Source organism: Rhinolophus sinicus, chromosome 1 (genome assembly GCF_057876585.1).
Source record: "Rhinolophus sinicus isolate RSI-liver-muscle chromosome 1, RSI-T2T, whole genome shotgun sequence".
Classification (NCBI taxonomy): domain Eukaryota; kingdom Metazoa; phylum Chordata; class Mammalia; order Chiroptera; family Rhinolophidae; genus Rhinolophus; species Rhinolophus sinicus.
Window position 1 is genome coordinate 4914540 of NC_142501.1, and position 14175 is coordinate 4928714.

The window sequence follows — 14175 nt, forward strand, 5'->3', positions numbered from 1 at the left end:
AGACATATAAAAAGTAACACTGTTGACCATCTTTCCTAGGCTTGAGTCTTGATAAGCACACACAGAACGTTTAAGGTGTCAACCCTGACCAGGCCGGGGATCGGTCACTCGTCACTGAGCACACACTGTGTGCTGAGCTCAATCCATTGTTCCTGGGATGGACAAAACAGAGGTGATCTCCCGAAACGCCCTTCCGGTGGGGACACAGACCGTGAACAAATAGACAAGTACACAGATGGCATGTCTGATGGCGATTCGATAACACAGCAAGAGTATGTGGGAAACAGACACTGCTCTGTGCAGGCAGGGCAGGGAAGGCCTCGCTGATGAGGACAGTAAGAGCTGAAGGAACAAGGGAGTGAGCTGTGCAGATGTCGGGGGGGAGGGGGGAGAATGTTCCAGCAAATCAGACAGCAAGTGCAAAGGCCCCAGGATAGAGGCAGGCCAGTCGGTAACTTCTAGGAACGAGTGAGCCAGTGTGGCTCAGGCTGAGGGGCAGTCAGCACGTGCCCTGGGCACAATGTTCCACGTTCTCCGTGTACCCTTGGCTGGTGATAACTCATGGACGTAGTCCTAGAAAATGACTGCACAGTAACAAACATATCGTAGTTTTAAAAATTCTAAATAGGTGAGTCCGCATCAAAGCTAGACTGCTTCAACTCGCAAGTGAAAGAATACTCTCCATGTGGGTACTGTGACGGCTGAACCGTGACTCCTCCCCCCCGAGTTCATGTGCCGGAGTCCTAACCCCAGCACCTCAGAATGTGGCTGTATCTGGAGATAAAAAAGAGACGATCACAGCCAATGAGGCACTGGGGGGACCCTAATCCAGTCTGACCGGTGTCCTTATAATAAGAGGAAACTGGCACACAGAAAGAGACACCAGCGACGTGTGAGGACAGAGGGACCACCATGTGAGGACAGGAGGCGAAGACAGTGCCACCGCAAGCCAAGGAAAGAGGCCTCTGGAGAACCAGCCCCGCTGACACCTGGGTCTCGGACTTCCAGCCTCCAGGGCTGGGAGGACACAAATGTCTGCTGTTTAAGCCCCACTCTGTGGTGCTTTGTCATGGTGGCCGAGCAAACAGGCACAGGCGCAAAGTCAAACAGTAGCTCTTCCCAGGCTGGTCGGTGTCACGCTCTTAATCACATGCTGAAGCCACCTCCTGTGACCTGCAGACTAACGCCCAGTCTCCTCAGCACATCTGCGCCTGTGTGACTGTCTCCCACCTGACTGCACCTTCGTCACTGTCCCCCCGTCCCCCGTGCCCCCGGGAACAGAGGCACAGGCCTGGCCGGGTCCAGACCTCACCTGCACTGCTCCATCTCTGGGCCTTCACCACGTCCACCCCGAGCCCAGCGACCAGCGAGGCTGGCGGGTGACATAGCTTCCAGACTGGTTTCCATTTGAGACGCTCACATCACGGAGAGGACCAGACCGTGGGGCCAGCGGCTCCCATCACATCGCTGCCAGGGAACGTGGGGCCCCTCTGCCGAGTGAGGACACCCCCCAAAGCGAGCCCCTCACCGCGCCTATGTGGGCACAAGGTCATGGCTCAGGGTCACAGCTCAGCCTCCGGCAGAGCAAACAGCAGCCTCGAGTGCCAAGATGAAGGCTGCCTTTAGAAATGAAAACCGGGTGCAATTCACACATTTTTGTGAAATTCACACCCCATGCTTGGATTTCTGACATGAATGATCCCAGTTGACAGTACCATACAAGGAAAAATCAAAGAGAACCATTAGCCTCCCAAAGGATTTCGAAGTTTCCTTCTCTCCAATGTATGAGTGTAAATCAGGCTGTGAATCTGTGCGTTTTTTCTGTCATATTTCATTCTGCATTGTATCTGAAGGAAGGCAAGAAACACCATGGGTGAGCATGACTTAAACACCATGGGAGAGCATGACTTCAAGTATTTTCCACCACGAACACAAGGTTCCAAACCGCAGTCACTGACTGACTTCCAAGAAGTCCGGCCGAGTGACCAGCACACAGGCGGCTGACGCTGTGTTGTCGGGGGCTGTGGCCACCTCCTCGTCCACGCCAGTCTCCTCAGCGTAGCAGTGGGGGACGCACGGGAACAGCGCCTTCTGTCCTGCGAATGTTCTCTCGTCCAGCCAGGAGAAAGTGACCTTTGACTAATGGAACGAGTTAGTTTCCTTGCCATCGCATTCACAGTTACGATGCTTGGAGACCTTATCATTTCACTTTGCAGGTGGTTTTAAAGCACACCTTGGATTTCGTTAGAGGAACAGCGGTCCTCCTGGGAATAGAGAGCCAAACAAGATGACATCCCTCCACAGAGTGAGGCAATACCGGCCCGAACTCTGGCCCGAGGACCAGCTTTCCCACAGATCACTGAACACACTGGCCCCTTCTCGCTTCCAGCTGATGCAGATAAGAGACGTTCCCTTTGAACGAGTCCCCGAGGCAGAGAGCAGGGCACACGCCCACCGGCTTGGCCTGCGGCCCCAGGCATGCCCCAGCACCCAGCTCTCCCCCATCACTGTCACTTCTGCTCGGGGAGTAGAAGTATCACAGGAAGTCCCCACGTCTTATCTAATACCCACAGGACATGCCACTGCCCCCAGTTCAAGGAGAAAAGCAAACGAGGCACCAGTTACCATGTCCCATGCCCAAGTGCTTTGGAGGGACAAGAGGTGTGACAAACAATCTCTTTTCTCGGCAGCTCCTAGTCTGGCCCAAGAGGCAAGACCCGATGGCTTGAGAAATAACCAGAGAATGCAAAGGGAACTCAAATAGGTCCTCTGTTTCCTAGCACGCAGAGCAAAGGGAGCGCTGAGAAAAGGCAGAGCTTCCGTCCCTAGTTCCGGCCAGTGATGGTCTGTGCCGTCCTATCAGTCTTTCCCTAACCCCACACCCTCGGGTTTGTGATGCTTTTTTTTTGTTCCCATCCAACTTAAATGTTGGAGCTGCCTGCTGCATTTCAGAAACTCACATTTGAACTACTGAAATTCTATGTGTAGGTCTTAGTAATTGAACATTTATCTATCAAAATATCCCTTTGTGACCTATGAAGCAGGGTAGAGAACATTTTTTTTTTAAAGAAATACGAAAGGAAGGAAGGAAGAAGAAAGGAGAGTGGAGGGAGGAAGGAAGATAGGATTACATTACTGGTTTATGTTACCTAAACACAAGGCAGGTGAAAACCCTGCAAGAATTTTCACATCACTTGACAACCTCTAACACTAAGGCATTTTCCATTTCGGGAGAGCAGGCTAAAATGAGTTGTTATTGGTGTAATGAGCTCTTATTTGGGAAGCCAAGGACGGCTGGATGCACTCTCCCCTGGGTTCGCCCAGCACCCAGATTCTGGGCCCAATTCGGAGACAGCCCTAAGTGTATGCAGTTAGGCACTTTCTACTTCTCCCACTAGACCGTGTACTGTGTGTTTCTTGAAGGTAGGATTTGTGCCTTGCTCATCTTCCTATCCTGACTTCTAGTCCAGTCCCTACTGTACAGCAGATGATGGATTTCTATTTCTGACGCTCAGCTACGCCTGGCACTGAGGCGTGCTCAGGAAGGACGCGCTCCCCCAGAAAGTAACTAGGTGAAGGTCTATGAGAACTCACCTCGGCTCAGCGTTAGCACCTCGATTGCAAAATGGCATGCTGTCAGCGTTCCAAAGACAACAAAACATAAGGGTATCTGGAACAGAAGTCAGAGTGGTTCTACCTTGGGAAAGGGATCAGAAATTTGCAGCGTGAATTATAATCATCGTGGGGACTTAAAGCACGCAAGAGGGAAAATAATCTAAGCATAACAGCAAAGGAAGTCCCAAGTTGGCAGGGATATGGGAGCAGAGGTGACGCTGACCAACAACTTTCTGCCCAGGGAGAGGACTGTGCCCGCAGCCTGGGCACGGGCTGGCACACAGCAGGCACTCAGTACAGCCTGCTGGGGAGGGCCACGAGCTCCATCTGACTCTCTACCTTAGAAGCGGCAGGTAGAGAACTTGGGAAACATTCTGTGATGAATGAGTGAGGTGCTCTGTCCGACTGGAATAAAAGATGATGGAAGACAAATCCCTCTGTTGTTGGCTCCCAAGGGCGTCACTGCATCCAGCCATCTTTCCTCCTTGCATGATTAATGGAGTTCCGTGGACTCACAACGCTCATTGTAAATATTTTCTGAAATTAAATATTTAATAACTGCTAAACACTGTCCCAACTATCAAAATATTCTTCTAAAATTGGGATCAGATAATCAAGAAAAAGAACAAATGCAGCTGGACATGAGTTTTCACATGAGGAACTTATGTTTAACGCAAGAGGGTCCAGATAAATAGTTGCAAACATTAGACTTCCCTTTGCTACTAGTTATCTTTCTGTAACCAATCCTAATTTACTGTATTGTAAAACCCTCTCAGATTGTCACTTAATATGCCTAGTAATGCTATCTTATAGAAATCTATTTGCATTTTCTTTTGCTAAATTAAGCCTGATAAGACTTCACTGAGTGATTTAAAGATAAAAGACGGAATTTTTGTCAAAGGAGTACCTTTTATGTAGCAGACAAGACATCTCTTAAACAATGAATTTTTCTCCAATTCCAATTTCCCCCAATTCCAATACACTATCTAATCAGATTCTTTATACTTTTTCTGTATACTTTCTAGATATTAGATCTAATACTTAGAAGGCTTTGCGCTTGATTTGTTGGGCTAGGATTTAAGATAACATTTCAAAGTAAACAAAAGAGTGCTAACAAGCTCTCTGCACCTTCACCTGGCACCAGGAATTCACCAAAATAGATTCATCATTACCACTTGCATAATGACTAACACGCTAACAGAGTAAAGAAAAAGCCTACGAGACACGCTGAAAACAGAAGAGAGAAGAACCGGAGTACAGCAATGGTAAAGAAACGCGGGACTGCGTATTTTAGTGAAGTAAATCAAACACATTATGAGTACTTTGCACACCACGTAGGTTTCACCAGCAGTATCTAGATCTTTCCCAACAATGCCCAAGGCATCGGAATTTTGTAATCAAAAGAATCTAGCATGTGAAAATGGGTGACAAGCCCACGTAGCACAGAAGAGGGCTGAGGAGGGCCTCTGTCCATTTATCTAAATGTGTGAAAAGAGTGTTCTCCACCACTTCCACGGGCAACTGCCCATTTTACACAAGGTTCACGCTGTACGACAGTATGTATTACTTCCACTCCAAAGCCAACACTCGCCTTATTTTCTTAAAAATACAGTCATTGGTTTTCAATACAGTAATCTTACCTCTGTGGGTGGTGACACCAGAATAATTAAAGGAAACCTGCAACTCTGGACACCAACGTGCCCGCTGCAGTGAAATGTGAGCCGAGAAGCTTCTCACAAGAATAAAAAGTCAACAGAAATGAAATTCATATTTAACATGTGAAAACTCTGACCCAGTACAGACGGAATCAGCAGCGATGGGGCGACGCTCATGTATGTACCAGCCAGCCGACAGGAGCAACGGAGGGCCGGGGCCTGGCCAGTGACAAAACTGAATGACATTCCTGACAGGAAAGGCCTAAATGGCTTTGGCAGGAAGAGAGCAGACATGGGATAGGCTGAGCCTTCATTTTCAGATCACCTTTGGGACGGGCAACCGTGGTTATAAACTTCATGCAACAGACAGGCACACACCTGAGCAACGACCGTGCCTGACACCAGAGAACACACCTGACGAGGCACGTCAGCCTTGGAGGGGCCGACAGCCCTGGCGGTGGGTGTGAGCAACGGGAGGGAGGGCAGAGAGGGAGACGAGACACTGACAGCACCCGTGGGCCAGGCCCGCAAGAACAGTTCCGTGTACAGGGAACCTCGGTTTTCAAACGTAATCCTTCCGGAAGACGTTCGAGTTCTGAAACGTTGGAAAACAGCCGACAGCGAGGCCTCAGGACCTTGCACTCAGCGGAAGCCGCGTGACATGTTCGACTTCCGAGGGATGCTCGAAAACCGAAGCACTTACTTCCGGGTTTACGGCGTTCGTAAACCGAAATATTCATCAACGGAGATGTTCGAAAACCGAGGTGCTACTGTATTGTCTTTCATCTGCCCGACACCGGGGCAGGGTAGGCAGTACCGGGCCCATTTGCAGGGAGAAAACAGAGGATCAGAAAGGCAGGTAACTTGCCCAGCTCGTAGGTGGGGGACACGAGGAAACAGACCCTCGCAGAGGAAATGTGAGGAAGGCTGGAGCACGGGGAGTCCTGGAGGGACCGGGAGGGCTCCATAAAGGAGGGACACCCAAGCTGAATCCTAAATGGTGACTAGAAAGAAATGAGGCAGAAAAGAGGGTAAGGGGCGTTTCTACGAAAAGGGTAAGGCCACGTGCATATCTGACCCAAAACAGCATTGAATCAGTAGCTGAGAATGGCTGCACCACCCACGTTGAGAGCTCAGTTACGTGTTACTGTGTAACAAACCCCCCAACTTAGTGGCTTAACACCACTACTACCCCTTTATCTGCTCACAATTCCGTGTCAGCCATTTGGGCCGGGCTCGGCTTGGCGGGTCTTCGGGGGAAGAGAGAGTTGTGGGAGGTGGAAGATGACGAGTCCAGTGGTAAACTAGTGTGGGGGGCGTCTGAGGATCACACAGGCTGGCCTGTGGGCCTCAGCCCCTCAGGGAAGTTACGATGCAGCTACCAGTTCTCACCTCACAGGGTTCTTAGCAGCAGCAGCGTGTGGGGAGGACGCGCGGCTCATCCTCGGGAGGGCAGGGCTGTGTGTCACTGGAACGCTAGGCCCTCAGTGTCCATGGCTGTACATCGGTCAGCAGACCCGGGAGGGGAGGCAAGGTACCACAACGCAAGGGGGACTCAGCGAGTGGATGCGTTGGAATGCCCAGCCTGCGTCTCCTCTTCCTCTCTCCACCTGTCCCCCACCATCGTATCTGGGAATAGCTTCCACTTGAGAAGGAAGAGCTAGACACCAGCCGTCAGCTGTCAGGAGCCTCTCTCTCCCCTCCCAGCCTGATCCCCACAGGAAGCCAGAACGGTCACCCCCACCCTTCTGCCCGCGGCCTCACTCAGCTTTGTAGTTCCTCACTTGTACATACAAGTAGAAAACCAAAAAGTACCAGACTTCTGAGGAAGGCCTCTAACATGAAAGAGACACAGCCAACAGATACAGGAAAAAACCACTTGGAGGAAATAATACACAAGAGGAAGAAAACTACAAAACCAGAGGAAGCATTAATATCCTTGGAAAGATAAGATACTGCACTTGTGAGAAAACAGGAACCTTCAAAGAACAAAAACCTCTCCTGGGAATTAAACACATGACCACAAACTTAACAGAAGGGTCGGAGGAGAAAGGCCATAATCTTCCACAAAGAAAGGCGGAAAGACATGGAAAATGGGAGAAGAAAGAGAAGAAAGTGAGAGGACCCGTCCAGGAGGTGAACCCCACCCCCGTGAAGAGCTCCCAGAGCGAGGGCAGTGAGGTGACCATCAGCAAATGAATTCAACGACACTTCTCAGAAATGAAGGTCATGGGTTTCCAGCTTGGAAGAGGCCATAGGTTCCCAACAGAATGGATGAGTACAGACCCATCAAGGCAGATGACTGGGAAATTTCAGAGCACATGGGGCCAAAGAGAAGGTCCCACACGTTCCTACAAGCTTTTGGGGTGGGGGTGGGGGACATATCACATGCAAAAGATTAAATATCAGAACACTCTTAGATTTCTCACCAGGAGTCAAAAGACCACCTTTAACACGCAGAAGAAAAATTACTCCCAACTCTATAGTCAGATAAATCATCCGTCAGGTGGGAAGGTAGAGCCGTGCCTATTTATTTCTATAGTGTGGTGACTGTCTCTCTCTGAGACTCTAGAATCTCTCCCTCCTGTAATACTTGGTATTTCCCTCGTTCTGGGAGAAATGGTTGGTGAACACAGTTTTTTACGGAGTTATGGCATGTAACTCACAGCACCTTGTCTAGACATTGAACTTGCAGTGAAGTTTTCAAAGTTGCTTGTACTTCATTTGCATCATGTTATTACAATTTTATAGACCTCTGTGGGTCAATGTTAGGACCCTGTCATCATCAACCAGCATTCAAACACAGTGTGGGGACAGAGCCAGGAGTGCAGTTTCCAGGCTCTCGGCCTCACGTGCAAAGGTGCTGGCTCAGATAGTAAATGGCCATCAACTGTGATTGGATGGCCATCAGCTGTGGCTAGTTGGCCGTCAGCTGTAACCAGTGAGCCATTGGCCACTAATATAACTGCTGTAGCCACACTAGCAGCAAATGGGGGCTAGCAAGAAGATGGTGGCTGAGCTAGCAAGAGCAGATTGCAGTTAGCACGGCGGATTGCAGGTAGCAAGTGGGGTTGGTTGGCAGAGAGAAGTGGACAGCAGGTTGCAGATAGTGTGGCTCCTGCTTCCTGTGTATCCAACCCAGCCGCCAGTGAGACTACAGTGGTGTGACTCCCCTACGTATGGCTCCGTGGGTGTTCCTTTTTGGCCTCACCATGTCCTGCGTTTTTATGTGGGGAGTGGGACCAGAGACCCCGCATGGGACCCTGCATGACCCACAGTATTGCTATTACGTAAACTTCTGGTGACGATGGTGGCGGCCAACAGTCCTTATCATGTGCCGAGCATGTATTAACTCATTTCACCCTTACAACAACCCCGAGGGAGGCACTAGTAAGATGTTTCGTTTACATACAAGGAAACTGGAGGACAGACAGGTTACAGTAGGTGCTCAGGGTCTCAGAATCAGGGGCGCTGGGGTTTGAACCCAGCCAGCAAGCTTCGAGCTTCCGTTCCCATCTACCACGCTATAATCCTCTGGATAACCTACTGCGTAATGTTCTCCCAGGGTCAACATTTCACAGCTTTCAACCCAACAATCAACAATTTAGAGACTTGCCGATCTTGTTTCTGAATCACCTGCTAGTGGTTGTTCCTTCTGTTTCTTTACCGTTTTTCTGAAAATAAGACCTACCCGGACCATCAGCTCTAATGTGTCTTTTGGAGGAAAAATTAATATAAGACCCGGTTTTATTTTACTATAATATAGGACCGGGTCTTATATAATGTAAGACCCGGTCTTGTATTAATTTTTGCTCCAAAAGACGCATTAGAGCTGATGGTCCGGCTAGGTCTTATTTTCAGGGAAACACAGTACGTTAAAAGTAGATGCTCCGTTGCATGAATTTGATTCTTTGCCAGAATCTAAAGTTTAGAGATGAGAAAAAAACAACAGTCTTGTTCTAATTTGTTTTTCAAGTCAACACTGGAGGTTTAAAGTAATGGCAAGACGAAATGTGAAGGACTTACTGGAATTCCCAGTCCTCATGCCACTAAATGTTTGCATATTTAGTGAAGAATTGTCTACTCGTTCCGCCAATGGAGTCAATTTTGTAAGTGTCCTCACGTTGGGCCCTTGAGTCTTAGATGAAGACCTCAGAGCCAAGGTTACTGTCCCAGCACCGATGATGAGCCAATCGTTTTGTTTTATAAAGCTGACTTTATTGACATATGATTGGCATACAATAATCTCTACTTGTTTAAAGTATGCAATTTCGTAAGTTTTGACATGTGTACACTCGTGAAACCACCATCACAATCAAGATAGTCAACACAGCCATCACCCTAAAAGTTCCTCGTGCCCATCTGTAATCTCTCCTTGCCCCTCCATGTCCCCACCCCCCACCGACTTGCTTTCTGTCACTACACATCAGTTTGCACTTTCTAGAGTTCTATATTAGGAGAATCATCAGTAGACACTCATTTTGGCTGGCGTCTTTCACTTAGCATAAGTACAGTTGAACAACGCAAGGGTTAGGGGTGCCGGCCACCTGTGCAGTCAAAAATCCGCATGCAACTTAAAATTGTCCCTCCACCAGGTTGAACTTCCAACCACCAGGTTACCCTTGAATAATGTGGGTGGGAAGTGCATGGATCAATCAAACTGCATGGGTCAACTGAAAACAATCCACGTGTAAGTGGACTATGCAGTTCAAACATGCACTGTTCAGAGTCAACTGTATATTGAGATGCACCGTTGTCATGCGTATCAGGAATTCATTCCTTTTTACTGCAAAGTAATATTCCCACGTACAGATAATGGCAGTTTCATCCAGTTACCTGTTGCTGGAGCTATAAATTGCTCTCAAGTTTTTTTGTTTTCTGTTTAATTTTAAAACTGTTATTTAAGAAACAAACACAGTACCACCCCCCACCCCCACCCCAAATCCATCAGACGGTACACTAAAACTACCGTTTCAAAAACTGACTCATCAAACAAACATAGAACAACAACACTGTTAAAGTGTTTAAGAGTCTGGTTAAAGCACAAACCATATTACGTATTGGAAAACCAATCTCCAAGACCATCATTTCCTGGTAGTAAGAAGATCACAGCTTCGATAAGCATCAATAAAGCAAGTCCATGTCACTTGCTTTAATTTGTTTGGCCTACTAATCGCTCCAAGACTTCTCGTGAATGATCTGTTATCGGGGCCTCCATGGAACAGTAGCGTACGTGTCTGCTAGTAAGGACAGCCTCTACAGCCTCCTCAGTCAGATTTATACAATGTTCCATATGAATCTCATGTATGCTCACGGCAAGTGGCTCCCTCGAGTTTTGACTGGTACAAATAAAGTAGCTATAAACAGCAGGTATGTTCTAGTCTCTGTATGGACACATATGTTCTTTTCTCTTGTCTAAATACCTAAGCATGTGGTTGTTGAATCATAAGGCAGGTGTTCAACATTTTAAGAAATGTTAACCTGTTTTCCAAAGTGTTTGTATCACTTTACATTCCCACCAGCAGTGGTGAGCGTTCCAGTTCCACCACATCATGGCCAACATTTGGAATGGTCAGTTTTTTAAATTTCATTCTAATGGGTAAGTAGTGGTATCACACAACCATTGTGGAAGTTGTGAAACATTTGCATGGGGACTGTAGGTTGAATTTTCATTGCCCTGATGACTAATGATGGTGTGCATTTTTCACACGCTTATTGGCTATCCATATGTATCTACTTTGGTGAAGTATCTGTTCTAATCTCTTTCCTATTTTTAAAAACTGGGTTGTTTATTTTCTGATAAGTGAATTTTCAGAGTTTTTTCCTGTATTTTGAGTATATGAGGTCTGACAATTAAGTTCACGAACTTGTTGCAACGATGTTGCTAACTTTTTTTGGTATCACAAGGATTATTTATTATGAATTTGTACCAACTGGACAATTAACCAAGTTTACTATTTGGAAGTACTGAAAAGGCTGCATGAAAAAGTTAGACGACCTGAACTTTTCACCAACAATTCATGGCTCTTGCATCACGACAATGCACCAACTCACAGGGCTCTGTCTATGAGGGAGGTTTTAGCCAGTAAACAAATAAATGTATTGGAACACCCTCCCTACTCACCTGATCTGGACCCCAATGACTTCTTTCTTTACCTGAAGATAAAGGAAATATTGAAAGGAAGACATTTTGATGACATTCAGGACATCAAGGGTAATATGATGACAGCTCTGATTGCCATTCCAGAAAAAGAATTCCAAAATTACTTTGAGGGGTGAACTAGGTGCTGGTGTCAGTGCATAGCTTCTCAGGGAGAGAGTTTCAAAGGTGACTATAGTGATATTCAGCAATGAGGCATGTAGCACTTTTTCTAGGAAGAGTTTGTGAACTTAATTGTCCAACCTTGTAAGTTCTTTATCAGGTTTATGCTTTGCAAAGATTTCTTCTCAGTCTGTACTTTACGTTTTCATCCTCCTTAAACTGTCTTGTGAATAGCAAAAGTTTTCATTTTGATGAAGTCCAATTTATCATTTTTTTTTCTTTTATGGATTGTGCTTTTGGTGTCATAGCTATATAATCTTCCTAACCCAACGTCACAAAGATTTTTCTCCTAGAAAGGAGTTTCTAGAAGTTTTATAGTTTTAGATTGTACAATTGGATCTATGATCTATTTTGAGTTAATTTTTGTATGTGGCATGAGGTATGGATCAAAGTTCATTTGGGGCATATGATAGCCAACTGTGCAGGAACTGTTGAAAAGATTGTCCTTTCCCTACAGAATTGCCTTTGAACCTTTGTAAAAAAAAAAATCAGTGGTTTTTATTAATAACAAATACGGAATTTTTTCAAATGCTTTCTCCTTACCTATTAAAATAATCATATAGTTTTTCTTTTTCATTCTGTTAATATGGTGAATTACATTAATTTTCATTGTTAAACTACCCTTGCATTCCTGGGCTAACCCTCACTTGGCTATGATGTAATGTTCTTTTTATATATTGTTGAACTCAACGTCCTAAACTTTTGCTTAGAATCTTTGCATCTATGTTGGTAAAGGATATTGGCCTTTGTTTTTCTTTACTTGTAATGCATTTGTCTACTTTTGGTATCAGATAATGCTGGTCTCATTGAATGAATTGCGAAGTACTCTCACCTCTTCAATTTTTTGGAAGATTTTGTATAGAATTGGTATCATTTATTCAGATATTTGGTAGAACTTGCCAGTGAAGCCATCTGAACCTGGGGTTTCTTTATGGGAAGGTTTTTAACTACAAAGTCTATTTAATAGATGTACGGCTAGCCATGTGGTCTATTTCTTCTTGAATTCAATTTTGAAAGTCTGTGTATTTCAAGTAGTTTGTTCTTTTAATCTGAGTTGTCAAATTTGTTGGCATAAAGTTGTTTATAATAGTCTCTTGTTATCCCTTTGATAGCTTTAGAATCTGTAATTATAGTGTCTCTCTCATTCCAGATATTGGTAATTTGTATTTTTTCCTCTTTTTCTGGATCAGCCAGGCTAGAGGTTTATCAATTTTATTCATCTTCTCAAAGAACCAGCTTTGTGTTTCACTGATTTTCCTCCATTGTGTTTCAGTTTTCTATTCAGTGATTTCCACTCTGATCTTTATTAAGTTCATGTGTTTATCCATACATTGTTCTTTATTTTTGTTGTTGCTTACATTCAGTTTAATTTGCTATTCTTTTCCTAGTTTCCTAAGGTTACTGATTTGAGTCCTTTCTTTTCTAATGTAGGTGTTTAGTACCATAAATTTCCATTAAGTACTGCTATAGCAGCATCCCATAAATTTCAGTATGTTGTTTTTATTTTCACTCAGTCCAAAATACTTTCTAGTATCTGTTTTGATTTCTTTATTAACTTAAGGGTTATTTGGAAGTACATCATTAGTTTCCAAATATTTTGTAATTTTCAAATCGTGTTTATATTATTGATTTCTAATTTAATTCCATATGGTCACAGAATCTACTTTGTATGATTTGAATCTTTTTGAAAATTTATTGAGACTTGTTTTATGGCCCAGAATATGGTCTATCTTAGTAAATGTTCTGTATGCACTTACAAATGATGTATATTCTGTTGTTGGATGGAGGATTTTACATGTAAATGTCACTTAGATCAAGTTGGTTGGCAGTATTTTTAAAATCTTTTATATCCTTGCTCATAGTTTTCATATTTGTTTATGAATTATCTCTGACTATAATCATGTATTTGTCTGTTTCTCCTTGAAGTTCTATCAGTTTTTGCTTCATGCATTTTAAAGCCTTGTTATCAGATGCATAAATATTTAGACCTGTTAAATCTTCCCAATTAATTGATGCCATTGTTTCTTCAAATATTTTTTTCTGACCCCCCACTTTTTTCCCTAAGGTCTCCAATTATACATATATTAGGATGATTAAAGTTGTTCCACAGTTTACTAATGCTGTTTTCATTTTTAAAAATTCTTTTTCTCTGTGTGTTATTTTAGATAGTTTCTATTGCTATGCTTTCAACTTCACTAATCTTTTCTTTTGCAATGTCTAATCTGTTATTAATCCTATCCAGTGTATTTTTACTCTGATTATAATTGTCAGTGTATAAGTTCAATTTGTGTCTTTTGTTATATCTACTTAACTTTTTGAACTTCTGAAATACAGTCATAACAACTATTTTAATGCACTTCTCTGCTAAATCTAATATCTATGTCAGTTCTGGGTGGTTTCAATTCATTGATTTTTCTCCCCATTATGGGTCCTCTTTTCCTAGCATGCCCACTAATTTGATTAGATGCCAGATATTGTGATTCTACTTTGTTCAATTCTGAATAGTTTTGTATTCCTATAACTATTCTTGAACTTTGTTCTGGGATGTAGTTATATTGCTTGGAAAAAGCCCAATCTTTTTGT

General features: G+C 44.5%; 1 protein-coding gene across 2 annotated transcripts in view; it reads right to left on the reverse strand.

Moving 5' to 3' along the window:
- The window catches only part of PPARA (peroxisome proliferator activated receptor alpha), a 65275-nt gene that overhangs the window by 26618 nt on the left and 24482 nt on the right, over window positions 1-14175 (reverse strand). The gene's annotated exons all lie outside the window — the stretch shown is intronic.